The sequence below is a fragment of the Saimiri boliviensis genome, chromosome 14, assembly GCF_048565385.1.
Source record: "Saimiri boliviensis isolate mSaiBol1 chromosome 14, mSaiBol1.pri, whole genome shotgun sequence".
In the NCBI taxonomy this organism is placed as follows: Eukaryota; Metazoa; Chordata; class Mammalia; order Primates; family Cebidae; genus Saimiri; species Saimiri boliviensis.
In genome coordinates, this window is record NC_133462.1 from 72,506,527 (window position 1) to 72,532,088 (window position 25,562).

At 38.4% G+C, this 25,562-nt stretch overlaps 1 long non-coding RNA gene across 8 annotated transcripts in view; it reads right to left on the reverse strand.

The window, feature by feature from the left end:
- Nucleotides 1-25,562, reverse strand: part of LOC120361575 (uncharacterized) — a 220,257-nt gene that overhangs the window by 59,234 nt on the left and 135,461 nt on the right. For 6 of the 8 annotated variants that reach the window (XR_012513574.1, XR_012513575.1, XR_005577751.2 and 3 more), the window contains exons 2-3: nt 10,646-10,812; nt 1,813-1,976 (exon numbers count right to left, since the gene is read on the reverse strand). The exons of 1 other annotated variant lie outside the window; for it this stretch is intronic. This is a non-coding gene — a long non-coding RNA (uncharacterized LOC120361575). The remainder of the gene's footprint in view (nt 1-1,812; nt 1,977-10,645; nt 10,813-25,562) is intronic. One more of the 8 variants, XR_012513570.1, reaches the window with a different exon arrangement.

Here is a 25,562-nt window from a genome sequence, read left to right on the forward strand (position 1 = left end):
GTTATCTTTGAAAGAGTAAATTTAAGGTATGATATTGACCTCATCTTACAACTGCCAACTGGATCAAGTAGCCATAGATCTTGGTTACGGAAGACAAGGGTTCAACTGGACACTACTAGCAATTACACCATGTTCTAAGCCTTTTGTTTTTATTTGCTTCGAAGCCAAGGCCCAGAAAAGTTGAAGGACTTCCTCAAGATCAGGACTAGTTTCTAGATCCCCTAACTCCAATTCCATTAGAACTTAGGGACTAGTACAGTACTAGTATCTGACTAACACCACTCAGAAAGCAGATGGGTTGTGTGAATGAATCAGCTATGCCTCTTTCCTTTTCGTATAACCTAGACAGTTCAAAGGAGTTGGAAATGTATTTGTTGTATTTTGCTTTTTGCAAAGCATAAGTGTCTATTCCCAACTTTTATGATTTGAATAACGATTTAACAGTGAAGATCCTGGAAACAAACTCTAACTAAAGGAGGTTGGTAAATCTTTATTTATAAGGTATAAGTAAAGCATATCTTCATTTTCAATGCTGGGCTTTTCAGGATTAGAGTGAAGAAAATTGGGTTGTATTTAGATTTTTGTGATATATTTTAAAGCTGAAAAGAAAGTATGGGAAATAAATAAATGCTTTTTTTTAAAATTAATATTTTAAAAGGAATTTAAGTGCCTGTAAAAAAAAGAAAAACTTGCCTCTTGACTGTCGGTAATCTTTTCGGCAGACATGGAAAAGGGAAGCCTTTATACCTTTGTATTTTTAGTTCCTAACAAAGGACAACTATGCATGAATGGGGAGAACATTAACCCCCACTTGCCCTCAATTTTAACCTGTGATCACATTGTGCCAACTACACCAGTGAGCACCAACAAATATAGTTATTAGTTGAGGTTTCTCAAACATCTGGACTTTTGGCACCCAGAACCAAAATATCTAGACATCTGTTTGAATTCTCTACTTGTTTTCCAGATTTGACATCATGTCAGAATAACAGCAGTTTTGGACTACTTCCTATATGCCAGAGTCAGGCTAAATCTTTTACCTGTTTTAGCTTGCTTAACCTTCCCAACCATCAAATGCGTCCTAAAGTATGAATGAATCCTTTTACAGACGAGGGTACTGAGGCTCAGAGAGGGAAGCACAGGGCTGATTTGAGAACACTGTCTGTCTGATTATAAACCCTCGACTGAGTGTTTCATTTTGCCAAGATTACTACAGAGGGCAACAAATGATATAAATCCAATTTGTAGCTACCCTACCGAAAGAAAGAGTGACTGTACAATATCTGAGTTAATAATATTACTCAGTAATATCACCATTGTTAGGCAATTTGATGATTTTGGGAAACTTTTTCCTTCTCTTGAATTACTGTGATTGATAACCCTGATGCATTCAAATTCACCTGGTAATTATGTATTCCACGTATTGCTCTTTGGGTATCAAAACAAAAATACTTGCATCTTTGTTAGATTAAAGAATTTGAAAAATGAAAAAAAAATACACACAGAGAAAGAAAGATAAAACTCAATCCCTGGATAAAAGATGAATATTGTAATTCTCTTTACTAGTTAGTGGCTAGAGTTTTAATTAGGTAACCTTGAGCAAATTAATCTCTTAAGCCTCAGTTTTCTCGTCTTTAAAACACAAATAATAACAAAACCTACTTTATCCTACTTTGCTAAAGGATGGAATAAAAAAAAAATGCATGTAAAGTGCTTAACACAGTGCCTGGCTTACAGTATGGTTTCAAAACAGTTAATTTTCTGTTGTAACTTAAGCTGGTACCATGGGAGAAGTGGAATTCAGAACTGTACCTGAGGTTTACTCCCTCCAGTGGGGCAGGGTGGTGGTGGTGGGGGGGGGGGCACTGGAGAGCAGAGAATCCTCATACAACTTTCACCCTTTCTCCTTGTTTCTGTATCTTCAGTGTCAGAAGTCAGTCAGCTTCACTTCCCCTGTTACTACTGTCCCCTGCTGGCTGGGGAGGGAAAGGTGAAATGGCAGAGCTGAAATTCAGTGTGCTTTCCCTTCTTTGCTTCTCACACTTCTCGCCGCCAGGTCTTCAGGTTTCTTTGAATATTAAAACTGACTAACCCTAGCCTCCTATAAAAGGATGTGAGAGCATGAATATGATCACTGCCTCTTTAGTACTGTAAAATTTTATGGTTATGTAGAAATTCAATGTTTTTTTTTTTTTTATAAAAACCCAACAACTATGATGAAATTTCTCTGGATAAATAATTAGTTATGCCCGGGGCAGTGCATTTTTTGACTTTTCAACATAGACAGATGGTTTACGCATCTTCAGCATTCAGAGCTTTCTGAGGAGCATTATATAATCTCAGTGTGGTCACCAAATGAAATAAGAAATTCCTCATTTGGCAGATGGAGCTTGCATATCGAGTTCATAAACTTTAATACGTCTCCCAAGTCCAAAATCAGAGAAAACCTGCTCCAAGTCAGTTTCCCATTTGCACTTAATTAGGGAGTGTGTTTTGGAGGTCAGTGAAAACCAGTGGAGTATGTTTTCATAATAACTTCCCTCACAATAAAATTATTTGGGAGGCAGCTATCCAAGTTTTTCTGGAATGAGGGCAAGAAAAATGGGGACACAAAATGAAGTTATTGGATACCTTATCTGGATCTGCCCAAAATTTTGACTGAGATCCAAAGAACACACAGTACTTTCTGGATCAGGGAAAAGGAGCCAACTGTTTTTATAGTTCCAGCAATTTTCTTAACTGTGCAATTTTGCTTCATTTCTAACAACTAAGTGAAGTAGTTTTAAGGATTCCAAATACTAGAGAACAAAAGCCTTCTCAGAGTTGCAATCATGTCATACTTACAGAAATAGCGTCAGTAAGTATCCTGGTTAAGGAAAATGTGAATGTGTGAATAAGCCAAAGTGCTTGGTAGTTAGGACAGGTAGCCAGGCTGTCACTACGGCTGGATGCTTTTGTGTATTTGGGTTTCACAAAGGTAACATGATGAGTCCCAAACATGTTGCACCTCACTTTATAAATGTGTAATGTCATTGCTGCTGTAGGAAAGTGTACTGTGCTTGCATTAGCCTTTTTCTAAAATGTTCTAGAATCATTCTAAGTCATAAGTTCTGAGAAAATCAAATTAGAGACAGTAAATTTCCTTAATAGATTATGAAATCAAATTCTGACAGGCTAGTACTTTTTAAAAATAATATTTTTGCTTGAAGTTTTGTTCTTGTCACCCAGGCTGGAGTGCAAGGGCGCAATCTCGGCTCACAGCAACCTCCAACTCCTGGGGTTCAAGCGATTCTTCTGCCTCAGCCTCCCAAATTAGCTGTGACTACAGGCACAGGCCACCATGCCTGGCTAATTTTTTTCATAGTTTTAGTAGAGATGGGGGTTTTGCCATGTTGGCCAGGCTGGTTGAAAACTCCTGACCTCAGGTGATCTGCCCACCTCGGCCTCCCAAAATGCTGGGATTACTGGTGTGAGCCACTGCGCCTGGCCTATTTTTTGCTATTTCTAAACTCCATTTAGTTTTTATAACTCCCATCAATCTGGAAGGACATGACAAGATTCATACATTTCTGAATTGTGGTTGGTGAACTTTTACCTCGATATGAAGCCGATGGCTGCAATATGTTGAAAAGATCTTCAACCTCATATACAGAATATGGTTAACTGTTTCTTCTTTCTCTTTTACACACGCACGCGCAAACACACACACACACAAAATGACTCGAGGTAAGATTTCTTATAATTATTCTGTGTATGTTCAGTGACAAATTGTTATGAGATGAAGTTCTGAGGCTTCTAAACCAAATTTCCTTCAAAGGCAGTTCATATGTCAAGTTGTTACATTCACCAAATGACTGAAGTGTAACCATAACCAGTGGAGCAGGACCCATGCATTAGAATGAATACACTGTTTGTCTTTAGACTCTTACTTTAATAGTGATGATAACAAGAAATCTGTTATACTGTGTTTCCAATATTTGGCAGATCATTTGGATTATGGCCTTTATAGGTTACCTGGATGTAAATCACCCTAAATTCAGTTTAACTGGTATTTTTTTAGTGGTAACAGAAGTAACTTGATTTTATATATTAATTGTATAAAGTATTGCTATTTCAGGCTGCTGTTTTAGGTCATGTCCTGTGTGGTAGGTAGCTGCTAAGATGTCCTCCATTTATCCCTGCCTCCTGGTATTGATGCTGTTCTCTTCAGCATAGCTGAACTCACATCTAATGACTAGAACATGGCAGAAAACAAAGAGATATTCCTAATAAGATTAGGTTAGAAAAAGACTATGGCTTCTGTCTTAGATGTCCTCTCTGGAGCTCTCTCTTTGGGAGCCCTCAAGCTTTGGGACGTATGCTGCCATATTGTATACAGCCCTATGGAGATGTCCAGATAACAAAAACAAAACAAAACAAAAAATCCACAAATCCTAAAAAACAAATTAAAAAAAAACCCTTATAAACCTGATCAATAGCCAGTGATCACCTGAAGCTTGCCAAGAGTTGCATGAGCAATCTTGGAAGCAGATCCTCCCCCAGTCAGGCTTTGAGATCACTGCAGCACAGCTCATACCATCATTGCAGCTTTGCAAGAGACCTGGAACCAGAATGCACTCAGCTAAGCCATGCCCAGATTCTTGACTCATAGAAATTGTGAGATTGTAGATGTTTATTATTCTAAGCAGCTAAGTTTTGGGCTCGTTTGTGACATAGCAATTGGTAACTAAGAAACTTTTCTAAGTCTATGGATGGTTAAATATCACAGAGTAACTGTCCTTAAGAATAGTCAGTATATTCAGTGATCAAATACTCTGATTCATACTCTTTCACAGAAATTATAAGCCAGGTCTGCATCCAAAAGAAGAAATGTGATTCTAGGCAAGATAGCTGAATATGAACACCTCCAGTCTACAACTCCCCATGAGACCAATGCAGAATGTGGGTGATACCTGCCTTTCCAACTGAGGTACCCAGTTCATCTCATTGGGACTGATTAGATAGTGAGTGCAGCCCATGGAGAGCGAGCAGAAGCAGGGTGGGGTGTCACCTCACCCAGGAAGTGCAAGGGGTTGGCAAATTCCCTCCCCTAGCCCAGAGAAGTCATGAGGACTGTGCCATGAGGAATAGTACACTTGGCCTAGATACCACGCTCTTCCCACAGTCTTGCATTGCACATAAGTGAAGGAGAAATAAAATCCTTTACAGATAAGCAAATGCTGAGGGATTTGGTCACCACTAGGCCTGCCTTATTAGAGCTTTTGAAGAAAGCACTAAATATAAAAAGGAAAAACTGGTACCAGCCACTGCAAAAACATACCAAATTGTAAAGACCATTGACACTGAAGAAACTGCATCAACGAATGGGCAAAATAACCAGCTAGCATCATAATAACAGGATCAAATTTACACATAACAATATTAACCTTAAATGTAAATGGGCTAAATCCCCAATTAAAAGACACAGACTGGCAAATTAGATAAAGGGTCAAGACCCATCAGTGTGAGGTATTTAGGAGACCCATCTCAAGTGCAAAGACACACATAGGCTCAAAGTAAAGGGATGAAGACAGATTTACCAAGCAAATGGAAAGCAAAAAACAGCAGGGGTTGCAATCCTAGTCTCTGATAAAACAGACTTTAAACCAACAAAGATTAAGAAAGACAAAGAAAGGCTTTACATAATGGTAAAGGGATCAATGCAACTAGAAGAGCTAACTATCTTAAATAGATATGTCCCCAATACAAGAGCACCCAGATTCATAAAGCAAGTTCTTAGAGACCTACAAAGAGATATAGACTCCCACATAATAGTAGTGGGAGATTTTAACACCCCATTGTCACTATTAGATCAACTAGACAGAAAATTAACAAGGATATGCAGGACTTGAACTCAGCTCTGGACCAAACGGTCATAATAGACATCTACAGAAGCCTTCTCCCAAAATCAAGAGAATATACATTCTTCTCAGCAGCACATCACACTTATTCTAAAATTGACCATGTTAATTGGAAGTAAAACACTCCTCAGCAAATGTAAAGCACTGGAAATCATTACAAACAGTCTGTCAGACCACATGGCAATCAAATTAGAACTCAGGATTGAGAAACTCACTCAAGCCTGGCTAACATGGTGAAACCTCATCTCTACTAAAAATACAAAAATTAGCCAGGTGTGGTCGTGGGCGCCTGTAATCCCAGCTACTTGGGAGGCTGAGGGAGAAGAATTGCTTGAACCCAGAAGGCAGAGGTTGCAGTAGTGAACATGCCACTGCACTCCAGCCTGGGTGACAGAGTGAGACTCCATTTCAAGAAAGATGGGGGGGGGGGGAGGGAGGGAGGGAAGGAGGGAGGAAGGAAGGAGGGAAGGAGGGAAGGAACTCTCAAAACCACATAACTACATGGAAACTGAACAACCTGCTCCTGAATGACTACTGGGTAAATAACAAAATTAAGGCAGAAATAAATAAGTTCTTTGAAACCAATGAGAACAAAGACACAACATACCAGAATCTCTGGGATACAACTAAAGCAGTGTTTCGAGGAAAATTTGTAGCACTAAAAGCCCATACGAGAAAGTGGGAAAGATCTAAAATTAACACCCTAACATCACAAATACAAGAACTAGAGAAGCAAGATCAAACAAATTCAAAAGCTGGCAGAAGACACAAAATAACTGAGATTAGAGCTGAAATGAAGGATATACGAACACACACACACACACACACACACACACACACACACATACACACACACACAATCCTTCAAAGAATCCGTGAATCCAGGAGCTGTTTTTTGAAAAGATTAACAAAATAGATAGACTGCTAGCCAGACTAATAAAGAAGAAAAGAGAGGAATCAAATAGATACAATAAAAAGTGATAAAGAAGATATTACCACTGATTCCACAGAAATACAAACTACTACTATCAGAGAATACTATAAACACTTCTATGCAAATAATCTAGAAAATCTGGAAGAAATGGATAAATTCCTGGACACATACACACTCCCAAGACTAAACCAAGAGGTCAAATGCCTGAATAGACCAATAACAAGTTCTGAAATTGAGGCAGTAACTAATAGCCTACCAACTAAAAACAGCCCAGGAGCAGATAGACTCACAGCCAAATTCTACCGAAGGTACAAAGAGGAGCTGGTACCCTGCCTTCTAAAACTATTCCAAACAAAAGAAAAAGAGGGACTCCTCCCTAATTCATTTTATAAGGCCAACATTATCCTGATACCAAAACCTGTCAGACACACAACAACAACAACAAAAAAGAAAATTTCAGGCCAATATCCCTGAGATACATCAATGCAAAAATCCTCAATAAAATACTGGCAAACAGAATCCAGCAGCACATCAAAAAGCTTATCCACCACAATCAGGTCAGCTTCAGCCCTGGGATGCAAGGCTGGTTCAACATATACAAATCAATAAATGTAATCCACCACGTAAACAGAACCAATGACAAAAAGCACATGATTATCTCAATAGATGCAGAAAAGGCCTTTGACAAAAATCAACACCCCTTCATGCCAAAAATTCTCAATAAACTAGGTATTGGTGGAGCATATTACAAAATAATAAGAGCTATTTATGACAAGCCTACAGCCAATACCATACTGAATGGGCAAAAACTGGAAGCATTCCCTTTGAAAACAGGCATAAGACAAAGATGCCCTCTATCACCACTCCTATTCAACATAATATTGAAAGTTCTGGCCAGGGCAATCAGGCAAGAGAAATAAATAAAGTGTATTAAATTAGGAAAAGAGGAAGTCAAACTGCGTTGTTTTGCCAATGACGTGATGATATATTTAGAAAACCACATTGTCTCAGCCAGATAACTTCTTAAGCTGGTAAGCAACTTCAGAAAGTGTCAGGATACAAAATCAATGTGCAAAAATCACAAGCATTCCTATACACCAATAGCAGACCAACAGAGAAAAGTCATGAGTGAATTCCCAGTCACAATTACTACAAAGAGATAAATTACCGAGGAATATAACTTTCAAGGGAAGTGAAGGAGCTCTTCAAGGAGAACTACAAACCACTGCTCAAGGAAATAAGAGAGGACACAAACAAATGGAAAAATATTCCATGCTCATGGATAGGAAGAATCAATATTGTGAAAATGGTCATACTGCCCAAAGTAATTTATAGATTGAATGCTATTCCCATCAAGCTACCATTGACTTCACAGAATTAGGAAAAAACTACTTCAAATTTTATATGGAACCAAAAAAAGAGCCTGTATAGCCAAGAAATCCTAAGAAAAAAACAAAACTGGAAGCATCGCACTGCCTGACTTCAAACAATACTACAAGGCTACAGTAACCAAAACAGCATGCTACTGGTACCAAAACAGATATATAGACCAATGGAGCAGAGCAGAGGCCTGAGAAATAACACCACATATCCACAGCCATCTGATGTTTGACAAACCTGTCAAGAACAAGCAATGGGGAAAAGATTCCCTATTTAACAAAGGGTGTTGGGAAAACTGGCTAGCCATAGCAGAAAACTGAAACTAGACCCCTTCCTTACACTTTATACAAAAATTAACTCAAGATGGATTAAAGATTTAAATGTAAAACATAAAATCAATAAAAACCAGAGAAGAAAACCTAGGCAATACTATTCAGGACATAGGCATGAGTAAAGACTTCATGACTAAAACACCAAAAGCAATGGCAATAAAAGCCAAAATTGACAAATGGGATCTAAACAAACTAAAGAGTGTCTGCACAGCAAAATAAATTGTCCCCAGAGTGATCAGGCAACTTACAGAATGGAAGAAAATTTTACAATCTATCCATCTGAGAAAGGGGTAATATCCAGAATCTATAAGGAAATTAAATTTACAAGCAAAAAACAACCTCTTCAAAAAGTGGGTGAAGAATATGAACAGACACTTTTAAAATAAGACAATTATGTGGCCAACAAACATATGAAAAAAGGCTCATCATCACTGGTTATTAGAGACAGACAAATCAAAACCACAATGAGACACCATCTCATGCCAGTTAGAACGGCGATCATTAAAAAGTTGGGAAACAACAGATGCTGGAGTGGATGTGGAGAACTAGAAACGCTTTTATACTGCTGGTGGGAGTGTAAATCAGTTTGACCATTGTGGAAGACAATGTGGTGATTCCTCAAGGATCTAGAACTAGAAATATCATTTGACCCAAAAATCCCATTACTGGGTACATACCCAAAGGATTATTAATCATTCTACTATAAAGACACATGCACACATATGTTTATTGCAGCACTATTCAGAATATCAAAGACCTGGAACCAACCCAAATGTCCATCAATGATAAATGAGATAAAGAAAATGTGGCACATATACACCATGGAATGCTATGCAGCCATAAAAAAGGATGAGTTAATTTCCTTTGCAGGGATGTGGATGAAGCTGGAAACCATCATTCTCAGCAAACTAACACAGGAACAGAAATCCAAACACCGCATGTTCTCACTCCTAAGTGAGAGTTGAACAATGAGAACATACAAGTACAAGGACGGTGACATCACACACCAGAACCTGTTGGGGGGTGGGGAGCAAGGAAAGGGATAGCATTAGGAGAAATACCTAATGTAGATGAAGGGCTGATGGGTACAGTAATCCACCATGGCACATGTATACCTGTGTAACAAACCTGTAAGTTCTACACATGTATCCCCGAACTTAAATACATTTAAAAAAAAAAAAAAGGAGAAGAAATGCTGGGGCCTACTTGGTTCAAGAATTAATAAACATATTTTGTGTATGTAACAACATACCCAATTTCACATAAGATTTAGGTCATCCTCAAAATCCTATAATGAAAAATGACTGAATGAAGGAAAACTATATTTGGAGTATTTTATTGATTTCAGATGACTTTTCCAAAATTATATTTGTTAGAGTATTTGCAAAATACTTTTTCTATAAAGTCAAGACAGATTGTCTTTCTTTGATTACTTTAGTTATATAGTGACTCAGTGAGAAGGGAAATGAGACTTGTGATTTTGTCTATTCATCCCTCTGAATGACACAAATGCTTCCAAGTACTAACCGCTTAGCCTTAAATAGTTTGCTGTAGAATAGAATAATCCAGGGAGTTATTTCCAAAGCAGATTTTTTTTTCTTTAGAAAATTTAACAATAAATGTCTCAGGGTCAGAAGGATGCAGTGGATCTGAGGTGAGAGCCCACAGAGATTGTCGCAGCCACGTGAAAACCATATTGTTAGTCTTCCCCCTCATTTCCTCAGAGGTGCACAATACTTTTCCCTCCCCACCCTGTGGCTCTCTTTCTAAAATTGTTTTGGACCTTTAGGGTCCTTCTATATTAAGACTGAAGGAAACTGGAACCATTATTTGTTCTTTCTTATGAGAACTTTTCCTGGATGTGATAAACTGAGAGCAGCAGCTTCCCTTGAGGCTGTGAGCTCGTCAATCCGTCTTTATCTCACAAGAGCAAACTGCCTTCTTCCCTCCTGACTCCTTTCCCGGTATCTTCACACCTCTTTCATGTCCCTCCACACTTACTGACTTTCCCCTTCACCTTCATAATTTACCAAAAAGCAACACGGGGCAAGAAGAAAGGGAAAAAAGAAACAACAGAACACCCATCTGAAGTTTCTCACCTGCTTTGAAATTGTGAAGCAGCTCAGTCAGACATGTACACTTGAATACATTCTTCTGGGTGATTGCTTTCTTGGAAGTCTGCTGGGTTGTAGAATCTTCTTCCCTTGAGTCCTACAAACTTCTGAAGTCCAGACAAGGACTCTAACCACGAAGTTACGTTAAGAGGCTAAATTAACAGAACATATTATATGTCACACATATCAACATTTAAATGAGAGGAGTAAATGTGGCCAATAAGATTTCTGAGACGACCTTATATTGCCACCAGCTATTTTCAGTGCCCATAGAGAAAATGAAAGATGTCTTTCTTATTTCACTTTCCCCTGGAATTACATTAACCCTGTCATTTACTCCAGTGATTATTTTTGCAAATTTATAAGACAAGGTATTATTACGGAGGGTTTATTTGGCTTTTCTTCAATCCACAGTACTGTAAATATTCCTTTCCTGAATTTTTCTGAGGGTTGAGAAGGACCTGGTCTACTTGCTGGAGGCTTTATTTTTTCCTCTTCTCTGTATTCTTTATTCTTTCTGCCTTCTCCCATGCAAAAGTCATTTTCCATGTCTACTATGTTCCTCCAGAGGCCTTTCTGCTCTTGAGTTGAGTCTTCTACTGACTGTCTGTAGTACAGGCTTGTAATAGAGTTTTATTATAAATTGAAATTAAAGTTGTCTCAAGTGTAACTTGAATTTCATCTCTCCTCATGCCAAGCCCTATTACCTCTCCAGTGTCGACAGAGGACCTTTCCTTCTTTCAGGTTGTGTAAAATTTAAAATCATACCGTCCAGACATAAGAGGGGAGAGTGTGTACAGTGACAAGAAAGTTAGGGGAGGGAAAGATTGATTTTTTTTCTTATTTCCCTGCCTGCTCACTCCTGCTTTCTACCTCCCTGGAGGAATAGTTGTGTTCACTTTGTGCATTCCTTTAAGATCTCTCTGTGGGAAGAGTAGCAGGTTGGGTAATGGCTCAAAGGAATTTCTGTGCTTCTGTCATCAGATATATCTCACTCTGTCCTCTTCTGTGAAACAAAAGGCATGCCACCTTCTAGCATGCTTTATGATTGCCTGATGGATAGTTTGCTTTGAAATAAAATATTATTAACAAATGACTTATAAAATTGTCTTCACAGATCTGTGATGGGAAAACAACCATTTAAAAACCATTTAACAACCAAAACCAATGAAACTTTCATTGAATATATACATATATTCAATATAACATACTTGAGGCTAGTTATCAAATATTAAATGACTTTGTGCTTCTTTATTCTACTTTAAGCAAGTTCTGTGACATTACATCAAATACCTTATGCTCCCTGGGCATCGGTTTCTGAATCTCTCAAATGTGAAAAGCTGAAAAATAATTCCATTTTATCCCTCATAGCTTCTCATTCTCTGCTTATGTGAGTCTCATTCTTGATTGGACACTCATGGTATGGGCAATCAAAATCCACACATGACCTCCAATCCTCTAGTTAGCCAAAAAATTTGATTTTCTCTTAAAACACTTTAACTTGATTGACTCAAAATAAACCAAACAGACTATTTGAAGACATTCTTTGCATGTTGTTCTGCTGACCTCATAGAGCTTTTATGAGCAATTAAAAGATCAAGGGAGGAGGAGAAGGAGCAGGAGAATGAAAGGCCTTAGTCCATTCACAAGCTGGGTAGTCATTCCTGAATCCTAAGTAACTTGTCCTTCAGTCCTCAGTAGCCTGTGTACAGCTTCATCTCCTGCAGCACCACTGGAAATTCTGGATTTCTTCTGTAGAGTGGTTTTTAGCCTCTATATGCTCTAAAGCTCAGTGAGGTGATTGCTCTTCTCTGTGAAGATGAAGGCAGTTAAATATCATCTGTAGGAGAAGCATGACCCACCTAGTCATGCTTCTGAGAATGGCGTTGATGTGAATGGAGCCATGTGTCCCCGAACCCTGTATTCTGGTGGGAATGCATGCATTCATTTGAGTAAAGATTAGGTGACAGTGTCCCAGGAGGAGCTGTCGCATCTGTGGTTATGGAGCTATTTTCAGTTATTTGTTCTAAAGTCAATGGATCATTTGTGAATTAAATCGTATTTTAGTTCCTTGATCTAAATTGTCAACACTTAATTTGCTTTCTTAAGTAAATTAAGCCAACATGTGCTTGTTTATTACCTGCCTGATTGACCTATTGACCATGAGAATGAAATTTTATTAGTAGTGTATAAAAAGTTGTAAATATTTGTTCACACTAATATCCAGCCTTCAGGGTGAACCACACTAAAATTCTCCCTGATTGGGAAAAATTATATATATATCTCCTTATCAGAATCTTATTTTTCTTATTTCAGAATCTTCAAGAGAAGTAGAATTCACATTCCATGACCACTGCCACTTTGGGAGATATTTAGTAGCTGTTTTCCTGGCTCATTTTTGTCAAAAGAATTATTTTTTATGCCAAAGAAATCTAAGAGTATCCTAATATCAACACTTTCAAACAGAAACATTCTAAGAGGGCTTCTCATCATCTACCTGCTTTCATGTCCATTTTCACGTGAATTGTTGATGGGAAAATAGAATTTCATCACTACAGTTGGTGAAGACTTTCCTAAGAACACAGAGTTAGTGCGTGTAGTTACCTGGGGAGGGAAGAGGGCTTGCAGAACTTTGCCGCAGCCCAGTCTAAGATTTGCTATGTCCACCCATCCAGCTGATGAAATCCTCTATGCTATGGCAAAAGGTATCTTTGGAGTCACAACTTGTTTCTTGGGTCCCCTTGGGTTTTTCAGACCACCTCTTATTAGTTACATAATCATTAAAAAGTAAATGCACCTTGATGACATCAGTTCTTTGAGAAACAGAATAATAATTCTGACCCTACATACCTCAAAGACCTATTATAATGATCAACAATGATGCATGTGATGAGCTTTTGAAAAGTAAAATTTATGAAGCAAACACAAAGTAGTGGATTGTGGTGATAACATTTTGATACAAAGTCCACTTGATTTAGTAATTTAAAGATGATGACATCTGTATCTTTTTATAATCAGGAGCTTTTGATATTTTTTCCCTGAACTACAAAAGCTCACAGATCCTTGGTTAGCTTCTCTGTGCCCCAGCCCTTCAATAGGTTGACACCACAGCAGAGGTTAAAATAAGTCAAATTGACAGTGGCCTAGAAATATGTGTTTGTGTGTGTCTGTGCATATGCATTTAAGAAGATGCATGTGTACCTTTGACCTAGCAACTACCTGTGTTCATATAATTAAAAAAGAAATAATGACACATTAAGCAAACAAGTTCTAGAAAAAAATACTCATTTAATACAATCACAGTGACTTCCTCACTGTTTCCACTTCATTGCTGCTTATGTGAGTAAAAACAACATGTTAAATGGAGACTTCCAGGACCCCATGGGACCAATTAATGCCACGTGACTTCCTCCCTGCCGTCCATGAAAATAACTATATTATAATGGTCTGTGATATTAATATCAGCTTTGGAAAAGTCAGGCAGTGACTCCATAGGGAAGGAAGTGGCCTGCGCAAGAACTGTGGAATGTGCAGTATTTGACAGACTAGAGGCCACATCTTTTTATAAGCTACATCACAGAGTTAAACGAGTTGGGGGCACCAACTGGGCTAGTGGGTTACTTCAGGTTAAAAGGCCACCAAGGGAGTCTAGCTCTGATCTTGAACTACAAGAAAATGTTGTTACTGGGGCAAGTTTTGGAAATTAAACTTCTCAGAAATGAAACCATTTCTAAAGCATTATTTTCCTCTGAATTTCTCTAGATTTCTGCCCACCACAGAGGCAGGACGTATTTTAACAGCCTATATTTGTATTGGAGTGTAAACCTGGGATGAGGAATGGTGGGTACACCTCCCAAGTGTGTTGGCAGCTTGATGGGGTTTTCCAGTGACAGTGGAATGCAGGGCAGAACCAAAGGGAATGTGAGCCACAACACTGGTAGCCTCAGTCCAGGCTTCCTTCAAATGCAGTTGTAGAAATCCCAGCCCCATGCCCCACCCAGGCCCCATCCTAATCCCACTCCCCCCAGGGTCCTGGAGAGATTTGATGTTCTCCCTGTGGCTAGGCAAATCTCCTCTCTAGCGTATGGCAATGAGCTTGTCAATTTTCTTGGTTTTAAGTGTTGCTGTAGTGCATTAACTCCACTCAAGGGTGGTCCCAAAGCACAATTGAGAATATTAAGTTCTCCTGGGAACAGATGTTTAGTGGTACATCTAATTGTCCAGGAAAGATTGCCTAAGGCAATGATCTAGATCCAATTCCTGGACAGTGGCTAATGGTTTGGCCAGACAGTTAGAGGCTTGGAAGGAATAATGTTGGAGAATTGGTGATGGAGAAGATCAGGGAGAATGAACCCAGTGTATGAGAATATTTGTGCTTCATCTACATGATTCCGCAAAGGTTCCCACTGTGGGGAAAACTTTAAATAATCAGGAAGAAAAAATGACTTTCTGTTGTGGTTCCTAAAGATGTCCATCAGAATATTTCCCTGGTGTTAGACCAGTGGACTCCAGAGCAGCCATAGGGGCAGGGATGAAGGCTGTGCAGGAGTCTAATGACAAGGACTTCGTCTCATCATGGTGACCTGCCTAGTAACTCAGCTGAATTCCCCATTGATCAGGAGAAGCAGCCAAGTCTGAGAACCAGGATGACACTCTATCAAGGAGTGCCAGTCAACTACCTGGTAGAAGCTGATTATATTGAACCCTTCCATCATGGTAGGGGCAGAAATTATCCTCATTGAAATAGATACCTATTCTATATATAAGTTTACCATCACTGCTCTACTGTCCTTCCACTAACACTTTCATCATGTTTAAGAACTCAAATTCATAAACATTGCAATGGAATTCCCATTCTAAATTTTTTTGTTTTATAACCATATTATTTTCTTGACCATATATATGACCTCTCTTAAGATACATTTTCATAACTCCAGAAATGTTTCCATTTCCCTTTCCAGTCAATTCCTGCTCCTAAGCAACTGCCATTCTGGTTTGTGTCATACCAAATTATTTTTTTTTTCTAGAATTTCATTTAAATAGACTCATATGATGTCTACTCTCATATGGCTGGCTTTGTCCACTCACAAAATGCTTTCGAGAGTTGTTTCTGTTGTTGTACAAACCAGCAGTTATTCATTTTATTACTGAACAATATCTCATTCTATGGCTATACCACAGTTATTCCTGCAAAATATTGTTATTAACTATAGTCATCATGTTGTATAATAGATCTTTGGAACGTATTCCTCCTATCTAACTGAAATTTTGTATCTTTTGGCCAACATGTCCCCAGTGCTTCCTCCCCCTAGTCTCTGGTAACCACCATTCAACTATCTGTCCTATGAGTTTGACTTTCTTAAATTCCACATGTATGTGAGATCATATGGTATTTTTCTGTGGCTGGCTTATTTCACTTAACATAATGTCTTACTTCATATTGTCACAAATGACATGATTTCTGTTTTCAAGGTGAAACAGTGTTCCATTGTGTGTATGTACCATCTTTTCTTCATCCATTTATTCATTTATGGACACTTAGGTTGATTCCATGTCTTTGCTATTGTGAATAATGCTGCTAGGGCATGGAAAGGCAGATATCTCTTTCATGTACTGATTTCATTTCTTTTGAAATATAAACCCAAAAGAAAATGGAATTGCTTATTTGGCATTTCCAATTTTAATTTTTTGAAGAATTTCTATACTGTTTTCCATAATGCCTGTACAGAGGAATGTTCTTTGTAAGAATTTTTCTCCACTCCTCCTCCATGGTTTTAATACATTTGGTCTATGGGCCACACTACCTTAGATGCTCTTCTGAGTCTGGACAATTAGCCTCTTTTTTCTGTAGGAAATTTTATTTTTAGGAATTATACCTCTTCTTTGTTACTGGAGCTTCATCAAGGTCACCCTCACCTACCCTAAATCATCTCACAAGCTACATATCCTGGTTCCAACTGTAGGTTTCTTATCCCTTTCCCCCCAGAAATCCCCTGGCATTGAATACAAAATGATTCACCTTCTCTACCTTCCCTCTGTCCACTACTGTATATAGCAAATGAACAATATACAAACAACAAAGCTTCTATCCAATATTGATTCCAGAGAAATGGTTGCTTACTTGCCCTATATCAGCATTGTCCAAAGGACTTTTCTTTAACTTAAAGCAAAGCAAAACAAAAACCATAATTTGGTAAAGCTTCAGTGACTCTGAATTGTCAAGGGATATACCCTAGCTAACATGGCTGGTCAGGGGCAGATCTGGCTATGATCCCGGATGTTTGACTCCCAGAGGATGCTTTCCCATGCATATCCTTCACAACAACTAACTTCTCACATTGGCCAGTCCCTTAACAGGGTTCAATGGGACTGGAAGAGGACCTGGAAGTTATAATCTGGTTGTGGTGATGATGATGATTTACATGTACATGTGTAGTGTATACATATGGTGGTGGGCAAGATGTAGTTGTAGGTGGTATAGGAAAGAAAGTTCAAAAGCTGAGGCTGCTATTCTGGATGGATAGGAACTAGAAAGAGTTCTAAGTCCCTGTGATGGTTAATATTGAGTGTCAACTTGATTGGATTAAAGGATGCAAAGTACTGTTGCTGGATGTGTCTGTAAGGGTGTTTCCAAAAGAGATTAACACTTGGGTCAGTAAACTGGGAGAGGCAGACCCACTCTCAATCTGGGTGGGTACAATCTAATCAGCTGCTAGTGCAGCTAGAATAAAAGCAGGCAGAAGAACTTGGCAAGACTAGCCTGGCTGAGTCTTCTGGCCATCTTTTTCCCCTGCTGGATGCTTCCTGCCCTAGAACATCAGACTCTAAGTTTCTCAGCTTTTAGAATCTTAGACTTACACCAGTGATTTGCCAGGGGCTCTCAGGTCTTTGGCCACAGACTGAAGGCTGCACTGTGGGCTTCCCTACTTTTGAAGTTTTGGGACTTGGACTGGTTTCCTTGCTCCTCAGCTTGCAGACAGCCTATCATGGGACTTCACCTTTTCATGGTGTGAGTCAATACTCTTTAATAAACTCCCTTTCATATATACATCTATCCTATTAGTCGTGTTCCTCTGGAAAACCCTAAATAATGCAACCTGAGAAATAGACAGGGGGAATTGGTCTGGTCTAGGTGTCTTTCAAGCAACTAGAGGGGTATGTCCCTGAGAGTCCTCTAAGTTAAGGTGAGGGGGTTGCCTTCGGTCAGCTCCTGTGCCTCTCTAGCTGTTTTCACATTTAGAGTATTTCTGATGATGCTCATCTCCTTTGCCTTCTGCACAGAACAACATGTCCAGACTTGAGCCTTTGTGCTGGCAGCAAATGGAAACTCCCCAAATCAGGCTTGTGTGGGCTTAAGGGGCCTCTGGACAGCCCTTCTCTCCTACCTGTCCATGGGGTTCTGCTGGGCAGGTTGGTGGGGGAAGGGGCTGGAAGCAATGGTTCAGGATGGCTTTTTGCCTCTGCTTCCTCCTTCCCTCCTTAAAGATACTCAGTGTCCATCCCTGTGTGATACAGTCTCCCTTGAGATAATGCACCCAAGCAGCGCTGAGGGGGGCTGTGAGGTCTCTCTGTGCCCCTACATTCTTCCCCTAGTGTAGTGTAGCATTGTTGCAGCCACAGACGAGAAGACTATGGGGAGCCCCTCAGCAGGGCGGCTTTGATGATTTCTTCAGACGCACGGAGCAGACTGACAAATTGACTTTCAAGTGAAAGGTCAGAGCCCAGGACTGAAGGGGTAGAGCATCTGGGTTCACAATTAAAACGCCTACCGAGTGCAGTTTGCAGCTCTGGCGTCTTGTTGCGTAGGAGGTGCTGTCAGAGGGACTTACTTGGCAGCTGTTTCTGACTCTGGATTGGGATTGAAGAAAATAAAAATTCCTTGTGGTTGTGCGTGCGTGTGTGTGTGTGTGTGTGGTGCCCCTGAAACCATGTGTGGGTGTTTAGAGAGAAACCTTGCTGTTTGGCAAAAGTGAGCACAGCTAACTTTTGCTCAGTTCTGCCCTAGTACTGACCTCCAGAATGGTCTGTCCAGAGTGGGTGAATCTTCAGAAGAGTTGGCTGGTTCATCACCGTGCTGGCTTTGTAAACTGTGCATTAAAGAACACTGTGGACTGAGGTTAATCACTGATTTACTCTGTAACCTTGGCAAGTTGTCTTTTAGGATGTAGAAAGGGGTTGCACCCAGACACCTGCAGAATGGAAATGTACTTGCTCTTCCAGTGGAAGGAAAGCCTGACCCCACTGATGCCTTTCCTCTATTGTTAGTTGGTCGCAGGAATATTTGCTCTATTTCCAGTTTATTGAATGTTTCCATATCCAAGGATATAGTGAGAGCAAATAGGCTATCCCTAATAAGTGCCTGAGTTCCCCCAGAACCCCAGAAATGCTCGATAGCTTGGGGCTCAGTAAATCCAAAGCTCAGCTTTCGCTGGTTGCTTTATCTGCCCAAAACTTGCTTTTGAGTTCTTATTGACATAATTAAGCAGGTAGATGATAAAACCCTGTAGTGACACCATTCATTATGGCTTGTTTACTTGACTCCCCTTTGCAGCAGTCAGCCCAGCAGGCGGTCTCTAAAATGCTCTGTTGAATGATGGGATGCAAACCCCTCTCCACAGCTGAGGTTCTGCTTCTCCTGCTACCTCACACAGCCGCAGGTGGTTTCACTTTGGGGGCACTTAGGAAGGGATATTTATAGCTCACTCTTCCTCTTCTTCCTCCTCCTAGCAAGCAGTCAAAATAATGAAATTAAGCTTGTGTTACAAAGTGTAGGAGAGGGATGCTAGAAAGAGAGGGACAGAGACTTGAGGGTTCAGAGGCTCTTGATTGGAAAGGACCAGCATTTTCCAATAAGTCAAAAGAACAGCAGAATCTGAGCTCCTGGCTTCACTAGTTGGGTGACAAGGATCCCTTTGCTTAATCCTACTAATGTGGCTTACTACCTACATGACCTTGGACATGTTATTTAACCAATTTGTGCCTCAGTTTCCCCTTCTGCAATATGGGGATAATAAGGCCTATCTCACAGAGTTGTTGCAAGGATTAAATTAGCTATCACGTGAAATGTTTAGAATTGTCTCTAGCACATAGTAAGCACTACATGACTCTTGGCAAATGTCACGAATTTTCTATGGAATTATTCATTTTTTTTTTAACCTGCCTCCTCCATCTGCTGACTTCAGGCAAATATACTCTTAATTTGAACTTTGCAATAACCTATATGAAGGAAGCAGGGCAAGTGTAATTATTATCCTTTTACAGATGAGAAACTATGGATAAATATTCTTCCATGGTCCTGATTCTTATCTATATACCTATATTTTCTCTTTATTTCTCCTATTCACTTTAGCAATTTATACTAGGTAAAAGTAGATTATAGATTTATATATAAAAATTGATCTAGCTATCTATAATCAACTACTTTTTATAGTATATCTATACTATATATATAATCTACTACTTTTACCTAGTAGAAATATATATATATGTACATATATATGTATATAATATTTATTGGATGCCAACTATGTACCAGAACCTGTTCTTGGTGCTAGAGATAGAAAGGTAAATGAGAAACATAAAGACTCTCATGAAGTTTATAACTTCATCTTATCTCATCTGTTGGAATCTAAGCTCCTGGGAGGCAGGAAATATATCTGATTTATTCTTGTGTCTACCAAAGTTTTCTAGCACAAAGTTTTGCTCACAGTAAGTATTTAAACCATTGTTGATACAAAAGGTATAGCTCACATTTGAGCTTATACTAATGTCAGACAGTGTGTTAATTGTTTTACTTTTTTTTCTGGCTAATCCTGTAATAACAATCCTCTGAATTTGGTATTTTTAGTATTCTCATTTTATGACAGAGAAACCAGTATTAGAGATTTGCCTAGGTTAACTCAAATAGTAAGTTGTTACAAGAACTCAGTCCAGGCTTGCTTGATGCAAAATGTCATGCCTTTTGTCCTTGGAAGTAAAGTTGAGATGAATAGGCTTTACTAAATTATCTTAATAGGCTAATGAAATCCCAAAGTAGTTAAACAAGCTACTGAAATTGGCACACCTCCTTACTACTCTCTGACCTTTTTCGCTGAACTCTTTATAGTCACCCAAAGAATAAAATTTCCTACTTGGACTAGGGCATTGGCTTCAGGGTTTCCTTGTTTCCCTGGCATCTATGTTTGGTAGCAAATTTATGCTCTCTTGTGTTCGGTTGGCAAGGAAGCAGCTATCTAAATGCTGGGCTGTTGCCACAGCACTGGGAAATAGAAACATTGGTCATTCTACTTGCTGCACACCCTAAAACATGAAGCCTAATTTTAGCACATGCAGTGTAAGGAAATAATTAAACGGTAGTTTGCTTAGTGAATACATTATAGGCCTAGGTTCTGTGAAGGCAATATGGAGCTTAAAATATTTATTTTCTTTATTTATCAATTGATTTACATTGGTCGTAGCTGATAGGGATCAAGTATACAGGACTTGTTTTAGTGTCTTCAGTTCTCCAAGGAGATGAGTAATCTTAATTTCTACATCTAAATTTTATGGTGATCTTTCAAAACAAATCAATTTCCAGGATAAATGTAGAGATTATTTTTTAAATGAAAAACTGAAAAGATAATCTTCATCTCTATATCTCCTGATCACAGCAAAAGGGCATGATTCAGTGATTTGTTATTTAGTCTATCATGTAAGGAATGGCTACTGGCAAAGTACTAAAGTAAATTCTTTTGCATGGTTTGTGGAATCAGCCTCATTAGAGTCGCTAACTTACATATTTAAAAATTTTTTAAATAATTTAAAAAACCTTCTTGCCAAAGAGAAATAAAGGGTGGACACAATAAATCAGCAGCTTAGAAATGGAAATGTTTTAATTAATTAATTCCGTCAGTAAGTATTAAGCACCTCTCTAGCACAGAATTAAACTAGGAGACAAACACTGCCTCTAAGTATAAGAAGGTCATTCATTAATTCACAATTGCAAATACCTTATGTTAAAATTCATATGTCAAGCTGCTTGGGTAATATTTTTAATTGATTCTATTAGGAAAAGGATAGAGAGCTTCAGCTTATGAACATATTTTGTATTAGGATAGATAAAAATCCTCTTTTAGAAACTTCAGCTTAAGAGCATATTTTGGATTAGGATACATAAAAATCCTAGAAATATAGAAAAAATATAACAAACATTATATTAAGTCTATCTTCAATATTCCAGGAAGGAAAGAAAATTTTCTAGAAAAATAAAAGCATAAATAATAGAATCAAGCAACAAGAGAGTGAGCATGTGAGCTGTTGCTCTGGTCACCTTGGTTGTGGGGGAGAGACTGATTTTCGACATCTAAGTGTTTTTAAACTCCTGAAGGAACAGAAACACGCACACAACAACAAATTGAAAAATGTCTTCCTGAAAAAAAAATACTTTTGTTCATATGTAATTATAGTTCAAAAAGACTTTTCTTTAACTACCAATGTGGCCTAGATTAAGATATCAACATAAAACAGGCCTGGGTTAGTGATACAGCAAGACTGACTGGCAGAAGGTAAACTACATCTTTAGAGGGATGTGTTCTCAATATAGGCTATATAAGAGTCCTATAATAATCTCTGATGAATATCACCTCACAATGAAGAATTAAAAAATCAATGAGAAGTCATCTAAAAGCAAGAATCAGTTTTTTTTTTTTTAACAGAAGAATTAGGCTACAAAGATGCTTAAATGACACAATTATCTTTTAGAGATTACAAAACAAGTATGTTTTAGATGATGAAAGACATTGAAAACAAAGGATTAAAAACATGAAATGTTATCAAAATAGGCAGATTCTTTCAAGAACGAAATAAAACTTCCAGAAATTAAAAAAATAGCCTTTTAGAAAATGGTAGCTAGATGAAACAGCAGATTATATATATAGCTGAGTAGAGAAGGGGTAAATTGAAAGATAGATCTGAAGAAATTATTCCAAGACAGCACAGTAATATAAAAAATTGAAATAAAGATAAAAATATGTACCCACAACCTTATATACATATATCAGGATATATGTATATATACATACACATACACTGATTCTGGCATATGTACACCCATTTCTATCTATACATATATATGTATGAGGATGTGTGTGCATATAGATAGATTCATATATGTATATATGTGTGTGTGTGTACAGGCAAAGAGACCTAGAGGATTGCACATTCTGCTAAACTTTTATTCAATAGTGAGAGTAAAATAAATACATTATGCTTATTGGTGGTGTGGTATATGAATAAGCTGTGTGGAAGGGAATTGTTGATATATTGTTAATATTGTTAAAGATAGTAGAGACATTAGAGCCTTTATAGGTAGAATTATATCACAATGCCTAAAATTGCCCTAGATCTAGACAATATGTCACTAGGTAAAATCTTTGCCAAGAACATTGACAAGTAAGAAAATCAGCAATGCTTTGTTACTAGCTGGAATTCAGTGGGAAGCCCCAAGGCAGAATTCTAATCAGAACATTATACCACTTGAGAGGCTCTTTTTGGCATATGCTAACCAGTCCAAAATCATAGAAAATCAAAGCAGTCTAGCCTTTTCCATTTATCTCACTTTTGTTTTCAGGTCCACATCTAAATCATGTATCTCTATTTCTTCCTTTCTTTTTTCTTTTCCCTCCCTCCCTCCCTCTCCCTTTCTTCCTTCCTCCTTCCTTCATTTCTTTCCTCCCTCCCTCCCTTTCCTTTTCTTTTTCTTTCTTTCATTCTCTGTTTCTTTCTTTTCCTTTTTTCTGTTTCTTTCTCCTGTGAAAAGGCAGCTACAATAAACACAAGCAGATCCAGAGAGAGATGGTGAGAGAGAGCATACCTGCACCATTGCATAGGACAGTTTGCCTTGGTTATTCTCACAAGGTTTAAAAGAATGGAGCCCAGTACTTTCTTAGTATTGTAGTTCACAAAAGCAGAAACAAATGTGCAGTGAGGAAGAAGGCGATATGGTTGGTTTGCCAAGATGTAAGATAGGTGAAATGGATTCGAGAAGTTCTTCCTAGGCTTTAATTTAAACTATAACACGGATTTCATTGCCAGTGCCCGTCACCATGTCTAGCACAGAGAAATGCTTAATAAATATTTGCATTGCCCATATTTATAAATGATAAATTAATGAATGATAAAAATAAATTTATTTAATGAATAATAAAAATAAATTTAAAAGATAAGTAGTTGAGGGATAGATATTTATTTGAGGGGAAGGGGAGGACCATTTATATCCTAGGAGGGCTTTGTAAAAATTGTCTAAATTTTCTGCAGCAGAAATCTTCCTGGTAAGATTTTTGTTAAGTTTTATTTTTCAACAGCTGGACTCTGGGTATGATATCTAAAAATGCATATTGTTGCTCTGTGAGAGAGAGAGAGAGAGAGAGAGAGAGAGAGAGAGAGAGAGAGAGAAACTGAGTAAATATAAAAGGTTTTCGCTCTGCAGTTTGGACAGTTTGGAGTATTCATGGACCACAGGAGCTGCAAAGGCAAACAGATTAATTAAAGGCTTTAGGCCTCATCATGAAGGCCCTGAACTTTGTATGAGCATTGTAGCCAAAGTAGTTTCCAAAGGGTGAGGCTCCGTGACTCTTTCACCTCAACATTAAGGAGCACCAACTCCTACATTGTACAGCTGCTACAGCGACTGGACACATTTCAAGGAAGAATGACTCATTTTAGAATCCTGCTGGCAAAGAGACTCAAGTTAGTAAGAGCAATAGTTTGATGTAACTTATTTGATTTTTGAATATCACCAAGCCCTTTGATAGAAATAAGATACAAGTATTAGAAAGAATCATGTTAACAATCTGGCTAAATTTCAACTATCCATGTTAATGTTGTAAAATATTCCAAAAGTAATATATGTTTGGCATTGGTAGAGATTGTGAGAAGTGGTTTGTGTGTTGGGGCAACGGCTTTATTGACACAAACATGTTTGGCTCACTCTATTACTAAAATGATTTTGCATTGCCTGACTAATCAGAGGGAAGGAAAGAAGGTCCAGAAGACAATAACTGGCAGTTAGAAATCAACAAAGAATAGTCATTTGTACATAACTTTACAAATTTTAAAGCACTTTAAAATATATCTCATTTTTATAGTAACACTTTGAGCAGATATGGATGTCAACCCATGCTAACTGGTAATGCTTTACCTTATATAATCTCTGGTAGCCTCTCCTAAATTCACAAGTAAATATTCTAAGAAAAGCCCGTGCATTTACTGTGCAAATAAAAGCAGCTTCAAGAAAAAATCCTCAGCCCTTTCTTTCCAACTAGATCAAGACTCCGTTCTTGCAGTAATTGATGGCCTTAATGGTCCCAGTTCTTCATTCTTCTTCTACCACATCCTTCATAGTGTGACTTTGGAGCTTCTTCCATCAGGATGTGGAAGCTCTTTCCCCATGCCTTGATTTTGAGTTTGGTCATGTGACTTGCTTTCGCAGTTTTGATGCAAACAGAGAACTGAAACAGGCCTGCAAGTTTCTACTGATGCTCTTGCTCTTCTTCTGTCAAAAGAGAATGCCTAAACTGCTGCAAGAAGATATATAAGGAGCACAGTCCAGACTCTCCTTCACCATAGAAAGGATGCTAGCATGTCAGGAATTAAGAGAGGAAGGAAGGAGGAAGGAAAAAGAAGTAAGGGAGGAGAAGAAAGAAAGGAGGGAGGGAGGGAGGGAAGGACAGAAGGAAGGAAGGAAGGAAGGAAAGGAATCAGAAAGTCAAGAAGGATCGAAGTTTTCTTGATAAATACAGACTAACATCACCATTTTTAATAGCTGCCAAATAGTCAAATGTAATCATCACCATTACATATTCAACCAGTCCCTTATCTTGGTAAACTGCAAAATGGCTGCAATTTTCTCCTCCTCCTTATATCC